This window comes from Rhinoraja longicauda, chromosome 11 (assembly GCF_053455715.1).
Source record: "Rhinoraja longicauda isolate Sanriku21f chromosome 11, sRhiLon1.1, whole genome shotgun sequence".
NCBI lineage: Eukaryota > Metazoa > Chordata > Chondrichthyes > Rajiformes > Arhynchobatidae > Rhinoraja > Rhinoraja longicauda.
The window spans coordinates 16,014,525-16,033,904 of record NC_135963.1 but is presented as its reverse complement, the minus strand read 5'-3'; positions in this window follow the sequence as shown (position 1 = coordinate 16,033,904).

Sequence of the window (19,380 nt, the reverse complement as noted above, 5' to 3'; positions counted from 1 at the left end):
CTCTATCTCCCGCTGATTATTGGCTATACATAAGATAAGACAGAGGCAATTACGCAGGATGATTTAGCACAAGATCGAGGACCATCTGAATCCTCGCCAGCTCCACTGGTACGGAGGAGCCAGCCACCACAGTGAGTCACTCTGCTGGAAAAGACGACTCAAATTAAAGATTAAATGCTGACGCAGTAAACACAGCACAGATGGCACATTCTATGATTAACCTTAAACGTAAGATGGAATTTTTTATTTCTGAATCCAGCTTGCTCTTGGTTACCATGCATGAGTTCATAACCTCATCGGGAGAGGAGCAATCCTAGCATTCTGTCTTTGGTTTCAAATAATGTACTGACGTTCACCCACACAGCCTGGTGTTAATCATCACTGAACATTTTGCACATTTTCCAAGAGCATTGTGACCAATTCAAGATCTCCTATGTTTCGGGGAGGGTGCAATTATATATTGGGAGTGGGTATCCCTTTTGTGTTGTTTTGTTTGGTGGGGTGGCACAAAGGTGCAGTGGCTGATGTTGACTTACAGCGCCGGAGATCCGGGTTCGATCCTGAAGACAGGTGCTGTCTATATGGAGTTTGCACGTTCTCCCTGTGACCGTGTGGGATTCCTCCGGGTGCTCTGGTTTCCTCCCACACTCCAAAGATATACAGATTCGTAGATTAATTGGCTTCTGTAAATTGTAAATTGTTCCTAGTGCAGGGGACACTCCTAAGGACCTTCTACAACACGGTGGTTGCATCGGCCATCTTCTGTGGAGTGGTCTGCTGGAGCAGTAGCATCTCAGCGGCGGAAGGGAAGAGACTCGACAAGCTGGTCAGGAAGGCCAGCTCTGTCCTGAGTTGCACCTTCGACTTAGTGCAGGTGGTGGGAGAGAGGAGGATGATGGCAAAGCTAACATCGCTGCTGGACAACGACTCCCACCCCATGCAGCACACTGTCACTGCACTGAGTAGCTCCTTCAGTGACAGACTCCTTCACCCCAAGTGCGTGAAGGAGACATATAGGAGGTCCTTCCTTCCCGCTGCTGTGAGACTGCACAACCAGCACTGCTCACAGCAGACGAGTCAACAATAACAGCTAAGAACACACGGAAACAAATGACAATTTATGTATCTTTTATTTATAATGAATGATCTCTTGCTCTCTTGCTATCCACTTTGCTGCTGTAACACTGTAAATTTCCCCGGTGCGGGACGAATAAAGGAATATATTATTATTATTATTAGTGCATAGAATAATGCTAGTGTACAGGGTGATCGCTGGTCGGTGCGGACTTGGTGGGCCGAAGGGCCTGTTTCCGCGCTGAATCTCTAAAATCTAAAGACTAACGTCTAAAGGGAGCATAAGAGCAGTCTCTATGGATGGGATCACAGCCTTGTTCACACCAAATTATACCTCTCTATGGCCGAGCAGGCCACTGGGCTGCACGATGCAAAGTCACTTCCACTGTGTCTTTGAGAAGCAGCTGTAAATGTATCCATGGTGTTCATTAAGTGATGCCTTCATTGAAACTTGGTTTCGAAGGCCCTCTATGACCTTGCTGCTCCCTTTCTCTGCAACCTCAGCAAGTCTTACAATTCTCTCTAATATCTGCACTCTTCAGGGCTATGCACAGGAATTTACCTTTGACTCCTTTAGTAAATTCATACCCATAGGCACGACATATTCAAATCTAGAGATATTATATCTGTACCCGCAGGCATGTTATATTCAAGCAGACAGATGTATTGTGCATGTATCAACATACACTCGAGTTGTTAATGTGCTTATTCATTATTGAGTAGGGACAGGCTACCCTAGTTCTCCCACTTTTCACATCTCACGCCTTACCATAATTCTAGTTAATTCTGGCACTCTCGGCTGCTAAGGTCATGAGTTCTGGTATTCTGTGCCTGACACTCATTACCTCTCTCTCTTCTTTACCTTAAAACCAAACAATTTAATTGAGCTGTTTGTCAACAGGTCAGGTACGTCACTGAATGTCTTGAGGTCATATTTTGTTTAATTACCTCTGTGATGTTGAGACTATTCTACTGTTCAATCCACAAATATAAATGTGAATAAATATACTCCTCGATTGTGACTGACTTCAGAAGGAAATGTGTGGAGGAGATTGTGTTCCCACCAAAACCATCTGAGTGTTCCCCGAGCCAGAATCCTTGGATGAACCAAGAGGTCAGCAATCTTCTGAGGACCAGATCTTGGACATTCAAGTCTCACAACGTGGAATCGCAGCAGATGTCCAGGTATGACCGCAATAAGGCGATCAAAAATGCTAAAAGGGACTTTCACTCTAAATTGGAGCATGAGATGAACATTCAGCAGCTGTGGCAGGACTTGCAAGACATCACTTCCGAGAAGAATGTTTAATGGACACAACTGTTTGACCACATATACATAAACCTAATTAGAGATATGAGATATGGATATGTCCTATTCAAAAGGACTAATAATAAAAGTTGGATAACCAGGTTTGATTTCCAACCATGTTATTAGAGTGAAGACTTGATAATATCATTTCCCTTTCCTATTCCAGACTGCACTAACCACTCTTTGAAAGTGGTCTTCAAAGGGTAGACAGGGTAGTCTGTCTGTCCACAGGGAGATAGGGTGGTCAAAAAGGATTTTGTCGCATCGGCCTTCATCGGTCAGAGTATTGAGTATAGACGTTGGTGAGGCCGCATTTAGGCTATTGTGTTCAGTTCTCGGCAGCATGTTATAGGAAAGATGTTGTCAAGCTGGAAAGGGTGCAGAGAAGATTTACAAGGATGATGCCAGGACTCGAGGGCCTGAGCAATAGGGAGAGGTTGAACAGGCTAGGACTCTATTCCTTGGAGTATAGGAAGATGAAGGGTGATCTTATAGAGGTGGACAAAATCATGAGAAGAGTAGACACACAAAGTCTCATGCCCAGAGTAGGGGAATCAAGAACCAGAGGACTTAGGTTTAAGGTGAGTGGGGAGGGGGGGGGGAAGATTTAATAGGAACTTGAGGGGCAACTTTTTCACACAAAGGGTGGTGGGCGTATGGTACGAACTGCCGGAGATGTAATTGAGGCAGGTACTATCACAATGTTTTTAAGGAACATTTAGACAGGTACATGGATAGGACGGGATATGGACCAAATGCAGGCAGGTGGGATTAGTGTAGATGTTGGTCGGTGTGCGCAAGTTGGGCTGAAGGGCCTGTTCCCACGCGATATGACTCTATGACAAAGGAGATAGGTTTATAAAGAATGGATATTTTTAACCATTGACAAGCCTGCTCTTTTTCCAACAGTGCAGCATTTATTTCTCTCAAAGTCCATTGAAACACAACCACTGAGAAATTGGACTTATCCAGGGCAGTTTCTTGATTAAGTTGACCCGCAAAAGCGCGTTGCACCAATCTAGAATGCTTGCACCCATTCTCTCTTTAAGTCCAGCGCACAGAAAAATGGACACAGTGCAATTTGCCTGGATGCCTGCCTCATATCTGGCACGTTTTTCACATAAGCACGTGAAGCTTGTTTTATAGACAATAGACAATAGGTGCAGGAGGAGGCCATTCGGCCCTTCAAGCCAGCACCGCCATTCAATGTGATCATGGCTGATTATTCTCAATCAGTACCCCATTCCTGCCTTCTCCCCATACCCCCTGACTCCGCTATCCTTAAGAGCTCTATCTAGCTCTCTCTTCAATGCATTCAGAGAATTGGCCTCCACTGCCTTCTGAGGCAGAGAATTCCACAGATTCACAACTCTCTGACAGAAAAAGTTTTTCCTCATCTCAGTTCTAAATGGCCTACCCCTTATTCTTAAACTATGGCCTACCCCTTATTCTTAAACTTCTTAAAAGTAGTTTACAGCAGAAACTGAATCAGATCTTTGCAACCTCTGACCTTTGTAAATAATTTGCAATAAAATGAGATGGATGTGATGCTGAAAGTGGTAAATGATGTATGAAGTATAATGACAACATCCCCCTAAACAAGACACGTCAGAACTGGTAAATGAAAGGTCATTCTGTGGACCCAAGGCTGCTGTTAGTTGTGGAGCATTGAGGCAACCTGCAATCACTGGGTACTATTAGCTCACTCCATCTGCTGTGGGGGCCTCTCCTCCTAACAGACCCATGAACTATTACCCCACTCCCATGTCTGTTTCCCTCATATTTTCTCTCATCTTACAATATAAAAGGTGACCGTGTGCTCCATCTAGTCTACTTCAGCAATCCCATCAATGTTCCCAATGTTGGGTGAGTCCAGAACCAGGGGCCACAGTCTCAGAATAAAGGGGAGGCCATTTAAAACTGATGTGAGAAGGAACTTTTTCACCCAGTGAGTTGTGAATTTGTGGAATTCTCTGCCACAGAGGGCAGTGGAGGCCAAATCACTGGATGAATTTAAGAGAGAGTTAGATAGAGCTCTTGGGGCTAGTGGAATCAAGGGATATGGGAGAAGTTGGGCACAGGTTACTGATTGTTAATGATCAGCCATGATCACAATGAATGGCAGTGCTGGCTCGAAGGGCCGAATGGCCTCCTCCTGCATCTATTTTCTATGTTTCTATGTAATTCCATCTATGTTCGCCCATTTATTTCCCCCCAACCTATTCTCCCTCACATGCGTAGGAAGGAACTGCAGATGCCCGTTTACACCGAAGATAGACACAAAATGCTGGAGTAACTCAGCAGGGCCCGGCAGCATCTCTGGATAGAATGACAACGGCAGCATTGTAAAACATGCAGCTTGGGATTTGGGAGAACGTCACCCATTCCTTCTCTCCAGAGATGCTGCCTGTCCCGCTGACGTACTCCAGCTTTTTGTGTCTAGCTTGGGATTTAATGCTATGAAAGCAAAACATACCAAGATTTCTGCCCTTCGCCCTCCCCCGCTCCCCTTCCACCTATATTCTTTCACAATACGCACCTCTTCTATCTTTTTTTCACACTTTCGTCTTTTCATCTCTGGCCTTTGTCCTACCAACTGCCTATTAACCACCCCCCCCAGCACCTGTATCCACCTATCACTCACCAGGCTTTGTCCTGCCCCTCCTCGCTTCCAGCCTTCTCACTCCCCTACCACAATCAGCCTGAAGAAGAGTCCTGACCCGAAACGTCAAGAATGTATGTTCTTCAGAGATGCTGCCTAACTAACTCTGACTTGCTACCCGAATTACTCCAGCACTTCTGTCTTTTTTTAACTCTTGCCTTTGTCTCTTACTCTGTCCATATGCCAATCAAACCCCACCCTCATCTGTTTCCACCTATCACTTCCCAGGATAGACACAAAATACTGGAGTAACTCAGCGGGATTGGCAGCATCATCGCTGGATGGAAGGAATGGGTGACGCTTTGGGTCGAGACTCTTCTTCAGACTATCACTTCCCAGGCTTTGTCGAGTCCCCACCTCTCTTTTCCACCATGCTCCCTTCTATTACAATTGGTCTGATGAAAGTTCTGACCCGAAAAGGTGCTTGTCCATTGTTTCCATTGCTTGTCCATTGACTGTTGCCTGATCTGCTGAGTTCCTCCAGCAGTTTGTTTTTTTTGCTCAAGAAAACATTTGCTTTATGCGAGGATTTTCCCGTATTTCATGACCTCCAGTCTGACACTAATGCTAAAAGCAGCATCCATTTAATGCACCAAAGAAGTCCAAATTCTTGGCACACTGGCCTTTTTCCTTGGAAAAACAATTATTGTCAGAACATTCGGCTTTTTTTCAACTGTCTGTAAAGCCTATTTCACTTTGAAGATGGACCTTTCAAGCAAGTTGAACAATCATTAAACACGTGGAGGGCCGAAAAGGCCTGTTTCCGGCTGTAGATATATGATATGATATGATGATAAAGGAGCTTTGTTTAAATCAGCCCGTTTTCCCATTGAAATCAAAGAAGTCTGCACTTCAAACAGTTAAGTTGCAGGTGCCTCTTCCATCGCGACAGCTGGAATGTGTGTGACAAACATTTCTAGAGTTCAGACAAATACAGTAACATATGTCGGCAAAGATACACATGAAGTTTATTAAAAGTGAATATAACACAATATTGGGAAAGTTGGAGAAAAAACTGACAACCACAATTGAAAAAGCCTGATCTTAATTAGTCCTTTGATGAATGAAGCTCTCTCATATTCACAGGAATTCCCCAATGCGATTTTTAATCAGCCCGCCCGTCAGTCATCTCGGCCACCGATTTTGTGATAAGAAAACTATTAACTTGCAACTTGCAAATGTATATCAAGGTATGGAGAGGTCGGGCAAGTTTTCTGAAGCAGCGCTGGTGGTTCTGAGGCAAGTGATGTCCACAGAAGAGGTAATGTCTTTAGTTTTAGTTTCACAGATACGGTGTGGAAACAGGCCCTTCGGCCCACAGAGTCCATGCCGACCAGCGATCCCCGTACACTAACACTATCCTACACACACACTAAGGACAATTTACAATTTAACCGTGGCCGATTAACCTACAAACCTGTACGTCTTTGGAGTGTGGGAGGAAACTGCGGCGCCCGGAGAAAACCCAGGCAGGTCACAGGGAGTACGTACAAACTCCGTACAGACAAGCACCCATGGTCGGGATCGAACCCGGGTGTCTGGTGCTGTGAGGCAGCAGCTCTACCACTGCACCACCTGAGTAGAGGAATGTTCTTCCTTTGCCACCAGTGGGATAAGCCACTGAGGAAATGAAGGCCAAAAGCTTAAGATAGTCACAAAAAAGCTGGAGTAACTCAGTGGGACAGGCAGCATCACTGGAGAGAAGGAATGGGCGACGTTTCAAGGTCGGGACCCTGCTTCTTCCTCAGGGATTACTCTACTCACGAAAGGCTGCAATAACCTCAGCCGAGCCGAGCCAGTTAATTCATTCACCTCATACCCTCCGGCATGTTATTCACAACATCACTTCCTTCATCTCTAAATAACGCATCACGCCTTATTCAAACCGTTTGCTCTCCTTTGCTCACATTCTGCACCTCCTCCTGCGATCGCCATCTGTGAAGCAAATGGGATCCTGGGATTCATAAACAGAAGTGCAGAGTATTAAAAATGGAGAGTATGTTAAATCATTTAAAAACTCCAGTTCAACCACCATGCCCATGCCTGGGCACTCGAATAGTGAAAGGTTTGGATAGAGTGGACGTGGAGAGGATGTTTCCCCTAGTGGGAGAGTCTAGGACCAGAGGTCATAGCCTCAGAATAAAAGGACATTCCTTTAGGAAGACAGGAGAACTCTCTCACCCAGAGAGTTGTGAATCTGTGGAATTCTCTGCCACAGAAGGCTGTGGAGGCCAATTCACTGGATGTATTCAAGAGAGAGTCAGATTTAGCTCTTCGGGCTAAAGGAATCAAGGGATGTGGGGAAAAAGCAGAAACGGGGTACTGATTTTAGATGATCAGCCATGATCATATTGAATGGCGGTGCTAGCTCGAAGGGCCGAATGGCCTACTCCTGCACCTATTTTTCTATGTTCCATTTTTCTATGAAGGAGATGAGGAGGAATTTATTTCATTAGAGGGTGGTGAATCTGTGGAATTCATTGCCACAAAAGGCTGTGGAGGACAAGTCAATGGATATTTTTTAAGGCAGAGATAGGTGGATTCTTGATTAGTACAGATGTCAGGGTTTATGGGTAGAAGGCAGAAGAATGGAGTTGAGGGGAGAGATAGATCAGCCATGACTGGATGGCGGGGTATATTTGATGGGCCGAATGGCCTAATTCTGCTCTTATCACTTATGAACTTATGAACACTATACTTTGTATAAGAAAATAACTGCAGATGCTGATACAAATCGAAGGTATTTATTAGTATACTTTGAACTGTTTGTGGAATAGGTTTAGGCTTAGGTTTAGGTTTGTAATTGTTGCCTACGCCGAGGTACAGTGAAAAGCTTTGTTTTGCACGCTATCCAAGCAAATCAGATAATATAATACATAAATGCAAACTCAAGTACAGTGAAGGAAAAGTTGCAATTATAAAACTTGCAAAGTCCCCGGACTTTGTTCCAGGGACAAAGTCCGATGTCCGCAAGGCAGCAGATGGGGAACGGAGTGCATCCTAGCTTATGGAAAGACTGTTCCAAGCTAATGGAAGGACGGACGAGGATGAATAAAACAAAGCTTATGGAAGGACTGTTCAAAGCCTGATAACAGATGGGAAGAATAGAGAGGGTGCTGGGGGAAATCATTGGAAAGGTGGACGGGGTGATGGATTCATCTGCAGCTGCAGCTTTGTGAATCTGTGATGTTGCTTAGAGCAAAGAAGTTGGGAAGGAGATTTAATAGAGATGTACAAAATTACAATGGATTTAAATCGGGTGAATGGAGAGAAGCTGATCCCGTTGGCAGATGGTTCAAAGACTTAGGGGGAACAGAGTTACAGGGAAGGGAAGACAGCACAGGGTATGTGAAACAAATATGCAAAGGGTAATAATAATGTGCAATACATTTTTCTGTTGGAATCACAGAGTTTCTCAGGAGTTTGATAAAGGGAATTTGGTAGATAAATGAGGGAAATTGTTTTGCAAGGCCAGGGGGAAGAAATTAGTGATTGGGATCAAACAGATTCTTCAGTGACACCGGACATGAATGGCATTCTGTGCTGTAATGATTTGATTTAGATTTTTTTAGATTTAGAGATACAGCGCGGAAACAGGCCCTTCGGCCCACTGAGTCCGCGCCGCCCAGCGATCCCCGCACTTTAACACTATCCTACACACACTAGGGACAATTTTTACATTTCACCCAGCCAATTAACCTACATACCTGTACGTCTTTGGAGTGTGGGAGGAAACCGAAGATCTCGGAGAAAACCCACGCAGGTCACGGGGAGAACGTACATACTCCGTACAGACGGCGCCCGTAGTCAGGATCAAACCTGAGTCTCCGGCGCTGCATTCGCTGTAAGGCAGCAACTCTACCGCTGCAACACCGTGCCGCCGATTCTGATCGCTGATTCTATTCTCTGCTGTTGCATTCATCACTTCCTTACATCCTTATACAACAGCTGATGGGTGCCATTTTACAACACCTCACAAGGTCCCCCAACAACTCTCACCAACTTTTACAGATGCACCCTAAAAGCATTTTAGCAGAATCCAACACAGCATGGTTTGGGAACTGCTCCATCGAAGACCGCAAGAAACTGGAGAGAATTGTGGACGCAGCCCCAGACCATCACACAAAGCAACCTCCCTTCCATTGACTCAATCTGCGCTTCAAACTGCCTTGGCAAGGCCACCAGCATAATCTCGGACGAGTCTAACCGTGGTCACTCCCTCTTCTCTCCGCTCCCATCAGGCAAGAGGTATAGAAGTGTGAAAATGCATCCCTCCAGATTCAGGGACAATTTCTTCCCAGCTGTCATCAGGCAACGGAACCATCCTATCAACAACCAGAGAGCGGTCCTGAGCTACCATCTACTTCAGTGGATCCCCTCGGAATGTCTTCAATTGGACTTTACTCGACTTATCTTGCACCATACGTTATTCCTTTATCCTTTATCTGTACACTGTGGACGGCCTGATTGTAATCATGTATAGTCTTTCCGCTGACAGCATAGCAGGCAACATAAGACTTTTCACTGTACCTCGGTACAGTGACAATAATCTAAACTAAACTAAAGGCTGTCACTGATGTGCAGCCATCGATCTGGAATGAGCAGGGACACAACATAAGGCTTCAAGAAGCAGCAGGGAAAGGCTGGGGCCACTGAAGGAAGGCGGATATCATTGGTGAAGCACAAAGAGAGGCTCATGCCTGTGGCATGCAGGAATTTTGAGGAAGTATTGAGTAGGATTCAACTCCAACATGAGAAGGTACAGCTGCCTGAAGGTGCACCTTGCCTCCTGTCACAACATTGGTAGAGTTGGTGATAGTGCGGAGGGTGGTCCAAGGCTACAGGGTGATATTGATGTGACGGTGAAGTGGGTTGAGAAATGGCAGATGGAGTTCAATCCTGATAAATATGAGATGATACATTTTGCAAGTACTAATGGGTTCAGGACATTTACCTTGAATGTCTTTGGGAGTAACACAGGAATCTGGCTGTGTGAGCCCAAATGTCCTTGGTGACAGTGCAGGTAGATATCTCTTGCATTTGTCCCCAACTCTTTATTTCTTAATCTCCACTGCATCTGACTCCCAAGAAGAGGCTTTCCATTTTTGGCCATTCATGATGTCCTCTCTCTTTAGTAAACGTGGTCTCTCCCCTGCTGTAGAAGATGAATCCCTCATCCATACCTCCTCTGTGTTCCGCAGTTCTGCTCTTGTTCCCTTTCCCGCCAGATGGAACAAGCATTGAGTTCCTTACATGGTCCTTACCCTTCACCCCGCCAGGTTAAGTAGATACATGGAATGCTGGCTTTCGTTAACCAAGGCATTGAATTCGAGCACAGGGTGGTGATGCTCCAACGTTGTAGGAGATTCACCAGGATGCTGAACGGGTTGAATTGAATCAGTGATGAGGAGAATGGAGAGGCAAGGTATGTTTTTCTTGGAGAACAGGAGTTTAAGAGGAGACATGACTGAGAGAGATAAAACTATGAGGGGTATAAATAGGGATGATTGCAGCAAGCTCTTCTCGATATCAGGGATGAATAAAACAAGCGGACATAAATATAGAATAAGACAGTTAGCGGTGATCTGATGGGGATCTTTTACAACCAGAGAGTGGTGACTACCTGGAAAACATTGACTGAGAACATGGTGGAAGCAGAGTGTTAACAGCGCTTAAGTGTTGTTTTGACATGTGCTTAACTTGGCTGGGCATTGAAGGCTGCAGTCCATGTGGTGGAAGATGGGAAGGGTGGGTGCCCAGTGGTTGGCATGGATGTAGAGGGCCGAATGTCCTGTTTCCACGTGGGATGACTCTATGACTCTAATCATTATCCTTTGTTCATAGGCTTTGTATGAGGTGCTGAAATTCTCAGTGACCTTTTATCACATTAGAGAAAACGACAAATCCTCCTGAATGAGCACTAACACTAATCCGACACAGTAACCATTGGTTTAAACCACTCACGCATCTGTAAAGTGGTGAGCCACACATTTCCAAAAGCAAAGTGCGGTGGATGGAGTGAAAATGAAGACAAAAACTCTGATGCCATAAATCTGAAATAAAAACAGTAAGTGCTAGAGCACTTAAATCACTTTCTCTTTCCACCGATGCTGCCTGACCTGCATTTTATCTCCCGTTTGCCCAACACTTTAACTCCCCTCTGTAGGAAGGAACTGCAGATGCTGGTTTAAGTCGAAGACTTCTTATTCCAATACTGAAATTTCTGTGCTGGGCCTCCTCCACTGTCAGAGTGCGGCCACACGCAAATTGGAGGAACAGCAGCTCATATTTTGCTTGGACAGTTCACAACGCAGCGGTATGAATTTGATTTCTCTAACTTCAAGTAACCTTAGCATTCCCTCTCTCTCCGTCCCTCCCCCACCCTGGTCGTCCTACTAGTTTCACTATTGCCCTGCTTAGTTTCACTGCTTCACTCATTGGTTTCTCTCGTTACCACCTTCACGGCCACAAATGGACAGTTGTGGGCTCCACCTTTCCTTGATCATCGTTGCTGGATTTGATTTGACATTTTGCCTATTTTTTGTTTAGATTTTAGAGATACAGCGCGGAAACAGGCCCTTCGGCCCACCGAGTCCGCGCCGCCCAGCGATCCCCGCACATTAACACTATCCTACACACACTAGGGACAATTTTTACATTTACCCGGTCAATTAACCTACATACCTGTACGTCTTTGGAGTGTGGGGGGAAACCGAAGATCTCGGAGAAAACCCACGCAGGCCACGGGGAGAACGTACAAACTCCGTACAGACGGCGCCCGTAGTCAGGATCGAACCTGACTCTCCGGCGCTGCATTCGCTGTAAGGCAGCAACTCTACCGCTGCGCCACCGTGCCGCCCACCTGAAGAATATCTTTCATTCTTTGTTCTTTGTTCTTTGTACCTCTTCCTATCTCTCTCGTTTCCCTCTCCCCTGACCCTCAGTCTGAAGAAGGGTCTCATCCCAAAGCACACCTTTTCCTTTTCTCCAGAGATGCTGCTTGACCCGCTGAGTTACTCCAGTATTTTGTGTCTATCTTCGGTGTAAACCAGCATCTGCAGGGCGAGATGCTGGACCAGCTCTGTCGCAGAGGTCTAAAATTTGAGTTCCAATGTTCAGCTACTAATGAAGGGAGATGGGTACACAGCAGGATATACTCTTTACACTCTTGTCAGTGGGCTGTACTCAATGTCAAGCCCAGCTTCAGCTTATGTTGGGACTTGATCTGGAACGTGTACACTATTTTATTCATTGCCGATCAAACGGTAACTATGAAGTTGAAGGGGGCACCTGTCATGATGAAACTACCAGTTTCCATGGCAGCTCACAATGATGCCAGTAAATCTCTGACTGCTGTTGTCTTGTCTCTGGGGACCCTGACTGAATTTCCAGAGCACCACCCCCCCACCCTGTATTCTCCAGTGGTGATAGATAGCAAACAAGATACCGCGAGTAGATGCACAGAGTCCCTTGCTAGATGCACAGTGTCTCTTGCCCAGAGTAGGGGAATCGAGGACCAGAGGACATAGGTTCAAGTTGAAGGGGAAAAGATTTAATAGGAATCTGAGGGGTAACTTTTTCTCACAAAGGGCGTATGGAACAAGCTGTCAGAGGAGGGAGTTGAGGCTGGGACTCTCCCAATGTTTAAGAAACAGTTAGACAGGTACTTGGACAGCACAGGTTTGGAGGGATATGGACCAAACACAGGCAGGTGGGACTAGTGTAGTTGGGACATGTTGGCCGGTGTGGGCAAGTTGGGCCGAAGGGCCTGTTTCCACACTGTGACTCTATGACTGCAGCTCAATGGATCCCAGGGCACTCGTATCCAGCTTTTCTCGGTCCTCAGGGAACGGGGTGCAGGTGTTCCTCCAAGAATAGGGTAACACAGGCTCCTTCCTGAAACACGGTGCACGGCATAATAGGGGGCAGCATCTACTGCAGCCTGGAATGATTCCGTGGAACTGCTGAAGGCAGCAGTGGCCTCGTCAGCCGCAGGCACTGGGCATCAGTTTGTGGCTGTTGCAGTCACAGCCTCCTCTGGTAACAGCCTCCTCAGTGAATATAATAAAATAATTGCAGATGCTGGTACAAATCGAAGGTATTTATTCACAAAATGCTGGAGTAACTCAGCAGGTCAGGCAGGATCTCAGGAGAGAAGGAATGGGCGACGTTTCGGGTCGAGACCCTTCTTCAGACTGATGTCAGGGGGGCGGGACAAAGGAAGGATATAGGTGGAGACAGGAAGATAGAGGGAGATCTGGGAAGGGGGAGGGGAAGAGAGGGACAGAGGAACTATCTAAAGTTGGAGAAGTCGATGTGAAGACCTCACTGAAGGTCGGCACATCCCACACCCGCTTCTGGATGAGGCCAAGGCAGGAGGAGGAGTTCCCCCGTCTGGGTGTGGTCTGACTGCTGCCCTCAGTGCACCTCTCTCGGCTGCAGGCCCTAGCTTCTGATCGCCTAATCCCCTTGCTGCCTCTCCTCTGGAAGCAAAACGCTGCTTCTGGAAGGCAGCGTCAATTGCACAATGGAAGAGGCAGCTGAAGAGGACGGACCACCACCAGACGTAGAGCAGATTGATCATTTAAATAGAGCTCCTTTGCTGACGGTTAGCATTGCCATTTGCTGGGCAAGTTCATCATGTGGTGAGTCAAGTACTGGGCAGACAGTTATCCAGAAAACAATAAAACCACTAATTTAATAACAAGTCATTTTAATACTTCTGGTACATGGGTTCGATATCTACAGGTCAGCCCGGCAAATCTCATCATAGCGGACCTTGGGCAGGGGCCTCACGCCTATAAAGTAATTGACTTTCTATTCTTCTACGTTTTGAATAACTTTATCTGTCATACTTTGATATGTAAATTAGTCCAAATTGTTATCACTCTCCAAATGGAGAATTTCTTCCTGAGGTTTTGCACATGAATCATTATTTATATCCCTAGTCTTGCTTCTTGGCGTACTTTGAAGTAATAATCTGAGTTTACCTTATCTGAAGCATCGTAACTGCTTTGATAAGATTCTACTTATCGGTCTGTTTTCTAGATTCTGAAAGTTGAAGCTTTTTTACGTTCTCCTATGGCCCATTTTAATTATTTCTGAGACTGGTCTTATTGCTCACAAGATATATAATGCAAGTAAACCTTTTCAGTGCTGTGCTGAGCGTAACTAAACACAATAATTCAAATATGAGTGCCCTGAGAATCGTTGGGCTTTTAAATTCTATTTAAAAAAATCACAAAGTGCTGGAATAACTCAATGGGTCAGGCGGCATTTCTGTTGGTGAGACCGCATTTAGAGTATTGCTTTCAGTTCTGGTCACCGCATTATAGGAAAGATATTGTCAAGCTTGAAAGGGTTCAGAGAAGATTTACGAGTATGTTGCCAGGGTTAAAGGTTCTGAGCTATAGGGAGAGGTTGAGTAGGCTGGGTCTCTATTCCTTGGAGCGCAGGAGGATGAGGGGTGAACTTGTAGAGGTAAAATCATGAGAGGAATAGATTGGGTAGATGCACAGACTTGTAAAATCATGAGAGGAATAGATTGGGTAGATGCACAGAATCTCTTGCCCGGAGTAGGGGAATCGAGGACCAGAGGACATCGGTTCAAGGTGAAGGGGAAAAGATTTAATAGGAATCTGAAGGGTAACTTTTTTGCACAAAGGGTGGTGGGTGTATGGAACAAGCTGCAGGAGGAGGTAGTTGAGGCTGGGACTAGCCCAAGATTTAAGAAACAGTTAGATAGGTACATGGATAGGACAGGTTTGGAAGGATATGGACCATGCGCAAGGCAGGTGGCACTATTGTAGCTGGGACATGTTGGCCGATGTGGGCACGTTGGCCGAAGGGCCTGTTTCCACACTGTATCACTCTATGACTCTATAACATGGATAGGTGACGGTTCCGGTTGGGACCCATCTTCAGACTAATTGTAATTGTTGGGGAGAAAGCTGGAAAAGATGTGAGACGGGACAAAGTTTGGCAAGTGATTAAAAAAAGACACAAAAAGACACAAAAGACACAAAGTGCTGGAGTTACTCAGTGGGTCAGGCAGCATCTCTGGAGAACATGGATAGGTGATGTTTTGGGTCGGGACCCTTCTTCAGACTGATTGTGGTGGGAGGACGAAGCTGGGAAGAGAGGAGGACAAAGCCTGGCGAGTGATAGGTAGATACAGGTGAGGGGGTGGGGGTTGGTCACAGGCCAGATATGAAAAGACAAAAAGGTGTGAGATCGGGATAGAAGAAGGGCAGATTGTGAAGCCAGAAGGAATATAGGTGGGAGGGGAGAAATGTGTGTCTGTCTAGGTTGGGAACCAGGAAAGTAGGGGGGGGGGGGGGGGGAGGGGGAAGTGGGGGAAGGGATAATTATCCAAAATTGGAGAGAAAAGGAGTGAAATGTAAAGCCAGAGAATTGGATATAGCTGGAAGGTGATGGAAAGGTGGGGGAGTGGGGGGAGGGAGAATGGAAGGGGAGGGAGGAATAGAAAGGCAGGATGGGATAGTGGGAGAAATGGGTAACTTCTATAGCCAACTTTAACATACATTCTGGTGAATTGTACTGCAATGCCATCCCCTGTCTATATGTTTTGCATTTGTATTGCACTATGGCCCCCGGAAGCACTCTGATTCGTCTCTTTCGTTGCATGATCTGTAAGGAATGGAATGACAAATAAACTAACTATTATTATTATTTCTTCCATTGGGCTTTAAAAATGTTTTGCAAGGTACTGATCTCAATGTCAACACCCCACCCTTTTTCCACAATGGAGAAGGCATCCCAAACTGTAATGCTCTTTGCTATTTTTTGGATGGAATTTGTTGTGAGAGTACACTGTGGGCGTTTCCTGGTGCCTCTTATATCATTCCTTGTGGGCTTGGAGAAACACCTTCGCTCTTTTTCTCCTTCTTGAAGTATGAATGATTGATGACATATTATTTTGTTGTCTGATGAAAGCTCTTTGATCTTAAACATTCATCCGGTTTCTCTCACCACAAATATTGCCATGAATTCTCTGAATATTTCCAGCATTTTCTGCTTCATTACAGATGGGAGGCACGGTGGCACAGCGGTTGAGTTGCTGCATGCGTAGGAAAGAACTGCAAATGCTGGTTTAAACCAAAGATGGACACTAAAAGCCAGAGTAGCTCAGCGGGACAGACAACATCTCTGGAGAAAAGGAATAGGCGAAGATTCGGCTCGAGTCTTTTCTTCAGACTTAGAGTCAGGGAAAGGGAAACGAGAGATATAGACCGTGACGTAGAGAGGCTAAGAACAAATGAATGAAAGATACGCAAAAAAATAACGATGATAAAGGAAACAGGCCATTGTTAGCTGTTTGTTAAGTGAGAATGAGTACAGATAATGTAACTCAACAAGACGACTTCGAAGCTGGTGCGACTTGGGTGGGGGATGGATGGAGAGAGAGGGAATGCAGGGGTTATTTGAAGTTAGAGATATCAATACTCATACCACTGGGTTGTAAGCTGCCCAAGCAAAATATGAGATGCAGCTCCTCCAATTTGCATTTGGCCTCACTCTGACAATGGAAGAGGCCTAGGACAGAAAGGTCAATGTGGAAATGGGAAGAGGAATTAAAGTGTTTGGCAACCGGAAGATCAGATAGGTCCAGGCAGACGTACAGCGAAACAATCGTATAGTCTATGTTTGGTCTCGACCATGTTTAAAAGTCCACACCTTCAACAATGGATAGAGTAGATGAGGTTCGATGAGGTGCAAGTGAACCTCTGCATAACCTGAAAGGACTGTCGGGGTCCCTGGACAGAGTCGAGGGAGGAGGTATAGGGACAGGTGTTGCATCTTCTGCAGTTGCAGGAGAAGGTACCTGGGGAAGGGGTGGTTTGGGTGGGAAGGGATGAGTTAACCAGGGAGTTGCAGAGGGAACAGCAGGCCTCTCATTCTGATGCTTGCAGGTCAGAAGATCAGTTGAATTTCCTATTGGCCTTCCGATCCTGACTGTTACTTGGTTTAATGACAATTTTGAGACCTGGAACTGTGATAGTGGAGAATTGTGAGCAATAATGGAGTTTAATGGCATTACAGGGCGTAATGCAGCAATGTTTGGTTGTGTGTTCAAACTGTAGCAAATGTAAAGGAGTAAAATCTGATCATTTAACAGTTGCATCACTTAAGTATTTCAGAAAAGGTAGACAAGTTGGTCAAGAAGGTTTTCGACACATTGACTTTCATCAGTCAGAGTATTCAGTATAGAAGTTGACAGGTCATGTTACAGTTGCATAAGACATTGGTGCGGACACATTTAGAGGATTGTGTTCAGTTTTGGTCACCATGATGTCGGAAATATGTTGTCAAGCTGGAAAGGGTGCAGAGAAGATTTATGAGGATGTTTCCAGGACTCAAGGGCCTGAACTACAGGGAGAGGTTAAGCAGGCTAGGACTTTAATCCTTGGAGCACAGGAGGATGATGGGTGATCTGATAGAGGCGTATAAATTATGAGGAGAATAAGTCAGGTAAATGCACAGTCTCTTGCCCGGAGTAGGGGAATCGAGAACGAGAGGAGATTGGTTTAGGGTGAGGGAGGAAAGATTTAATCGGAACCTTTGGGGTAACATTTTTGCACCAATGGTGGTGGGTATATGGAACGAGCCGCCGGAGGAGGTAGTCGCGGCAGGTCCTATCATAACTTTTAAGAGACATTTGGACAAGTACATGTGTAGGATAGGTTGAGAGTGTTATGGGCCAAGCATGGGCAGGTGGGACTAGTCTGGATGGGGCATGTTGGTCAGTGCGGGCAAGTTGGGTCAAAGGGCCTGTTTCCACACTGCATGACCCTATGAAAAGTAATATTATTTGATTTAAGCCTATTAGATTCGTTCCTATCAGACGATAGGAAAATAACTGCAGATGCTGGTACAAATCGAAGGTATCACAAAATGCTGGAGTAACTCAGCAGGCCAGGCAGCATCTCTGGAGAGAAGGAATGGGTGACGTTTCGGGTCGAGACCCATCGTCTGAAGAAGGGTCTCGACCCAAAACGTCACCCATTCCTTCTCTCCAGAGATGCTGCCTGACCTGCTGAGTTACTCCAGCATTTTGTGATAAACTTCGAGATGAACTCATTTTATTGATAACAGTTAAACAAATGCAAATATTCATTTTGCAATGTTATACTTATTTTAATATCCATATCCTGTAACATGTCACAGTTACAAGGGAAGAAAAAGCTTCATTTCAGCTTTAACGACCATGGAGTCACATTTTGACGTCTTCTAATGCTAGACGTTAGACAAAAGCGAGTGGTTACGCACATCAAAAAGACAAGGCCCGCCAGCCGTTTCCAAGGAAACATATGAAAAAGCCATTCACGCAATTACCTACAATGAGTTTGTCTTGGAACAACTGAACAAAACTACATTCAGTACATGAAGTCACAGAGCACTGACAAATTATAAAGCACTGAATGTTTCGTTTTCCCGCAATCAATTCAATTCGATATCCAAAAGGAGAAATGACATATTGGCAGCTACACTGTTGTCCAAAAAAAAGCGAATGTTTCAGTGTTAAACTTTTATTAAACATTCTTTCACCCGGCAGACGAGCAGTTGTCGGAGGTAGAATTCCTTTCCTCATTCACATCCTGCTGAGATCGCCACTCAGGCCATCGTGCATTATTTCTTCATCTTTAACGGCCCATGCTGGACCATGTAAGCGCAGTCGAGAGGCAGCTTCAGTGGAGAGTTCGAAGAAGTTAGTTTAGCTTAGCTTATTGTCACGTGTTCCGAGGTACAGTGACAAGCTTCTGTTGCGTGCTATCCAGTCAACAGAACGACAACACATGATTACAGTCGAGCCATTTACATTGTGTACATACATGATAAGGGAATAACGTTTAGTGCAAGGTAAACCCAGCATAGCCCGATCAAGGATAGTCCAAGGGTCTCCAAGGAGGTAGATAGTAGTTCAGCACTACTCTCTGGTTGTGGTAGGATGATTCAGTTGCCTGATAATAGCTGGGAAGAAACTGTCACTGAATCTGGAGGTGTGCGTTTTCACACTTCTAAGCCTTTTGCCCGATGGGAGAGGGGAGAAGAGGGAGTGGCCAGGGTGCGACTTGTCCTTCATTATGGTCCCCAAACCTGAAACGTTACCTATCTATGTTCTCCAGAGATGCTACCTGACCTACTGAGTTACACCAGCTCTTTGTGTCTTTTTTTAGTTAGCCACACTGTATGGGTCTGAAATCATACAAAACCAGACTGAGTAAAGATAGACACAAAATGCTGGAGTGCATCAGCGGTCAGGCAGCATCTCTGGGAAAATGAATAGGTGATGTTTCGGGTCGAGATCCTTCTT